We start from the raw sequence: 2,500 nt of genomic DNA, 5'->3' as shown, positions 1-2,500 counted from the left end.
TTCATCAATCCATCGTCTTCTGTTCCCTAATTTGCTTCATTTGCAATCTCTGGGGACCAATTCTGTTAATCTTAATGTCCATTTATTATCTGTCATTATCATTATATGACCTGTCCATGTCCATTTCTTTTTGCTACAAGTTGTTAGAATATCCTCTACTTCAGTTTGCTCTTATATTCATTTTACTTTTTCTCTGTTTCTGAGTGTTATTATCACCATCATTCTTTCTATAGGTCTTTGAGTTGTCACCAGCTTATGTTTTAGGGCTTTAGTAAAGTTCAAAGTTTCTGACGCATAAGTTAAATTGTATGAATATATCTTGAATACTTGTCTCTTTATAGAATGTAGCATTTTATTTTCAATAATCTCATTTTGTTTGATAAAACTCCCGTCAGTATACATGTATATTCATTATAAATCTCTAGAGGTCCGTCCAATACTTTAATGTGTTACCATTCATTATATTAATTTTCATTAATATTTTTCAGCTTTCACTATTGAAATCTTTTATCATATTTTGTAATTTCTCCTATGATTCACTAAATGCAACTAAGCCATCTGTAAACTTTAATTTGTTTCGGTATTCCCCATTATTATTATTCATAAAAAAATTATTTTTTTTCTTTTAACGTCTTCTAGGCATGTTGTTAATTATTTAGGAGTCATGGGATCTCCCTGTCTACTCGGAATCTTCTCACTATTTTTTTGAAATTTCAAGTTTGTTATATCCCACGTCTTCAAGTGTTCAAACCTAGGATTCACCTGTTCCTTGTCTTTTTATAAAACATATATATATATATATATATATATATATATATATATATATATATATATATATATATATATATATATATATATATATATATATATATATATATATATATATATATATATATATATATATATATATATATGTATATATATATATATATATATATATATATATATATATATATATATATATATATATATATATATATATTTATATACTTCCAAAAAACCATATATATATATATATATATATATATATATATATATATATATATATATATATATATATTTATATATATAGATATATATATATATATATATATATATATATATATATATATATATATATATATATATATAATATATAAATATATATATATATATATATATATATATATATATATATATATATATATATATATATATATATATATATATATTTATATATATATATATATATATGGCTTATTTGAAACATATATATATATATATATATATATATATATATATATATACATATATATATGTTTCAAATAAGCCATATATATATGTATATATATATATATATATATATATGTATATATATATATATATAAATATATATATATATATATATATATATATATATATATATATATATATATATATATATATATATATATATATGTATATATATATGTATATATATATATATATATATATATATATATATATATATATATATATATATATATATATATATATATATATATATATATTAACACATTAAAGTCTGAATTTTATTAACAAATTCGGGATCAGAGCCCCAGGTGAAATCACTCTAAGACTACAGTTTCTGTCCTGCTGGGCTTCGAACTCTGGTCCACGATACTTGTGTGACATTGACCATACTACTCAGTGGCTAAGAGGTATGGTCAATGTCACACAAGTATCCTTGACCAGCATTCGAAGCCCGGCCGGACAGATATTATAGTCTTTGAGTGATTTCTCCTGGGGCTCTGATCCCGAGGTCGTTAAGAGAATCCAGACTTTAATGTGTTGATATATATGACTTATTTGAAATATGAGAAGCACGTTTAAATGTGCAAAATTTATCATATATATATATATATATATATATATATATATATATATATATATATATATATATATATATATATATATATATATATGTATATATATATATATATATATATATATATATATATATATGTATGTATATAATATATATATATATATATATATATATATATATATATATATATATATATATATATATATATATATATATATATATATATATATACATACATATATATATATATATATATATATATATATATATATATATATATATATATATATATATATATATATATATATATACATATATATATTTATATTTATATGTATATTTATATATATAAATTTATATATATATATATATATATATATATATATATATATATATATATATATATATATATATATATATATATATATATATATATATATATATATACTGTATATATACATATATATCATTCACCGGTATCTTGTCTTGCTGTTTTTTAGAGGCCACTTTAAAGCATTAGGTCCTACAATATTGCTGCTGAAGAATATTGACGAAATTTAATCATATCCATAATAAGCCTGTATTTGAAATGTATTCTACCATATATGGTACCAGAGTAAAATGAGTACTATTTTTACATTGGATTCCTTTTTA

Source organism: Palaemon carinicauda, chromosome 23 (assembly GCF_036898095.1).
Source record: "Palaemon carinicauda isolate YSFRI2023 chromosome 23, ASM3689809v2, whole genome shotgun sequence".
NCBI lineage: Eukaryota > Metazoa > Arthropoda > Malacostraca > Decapoda > Palaemonidae > Palaemon > Palaemon carinicauda.
Note: the sequence above shows the minus strand (reverse complement) of the source record.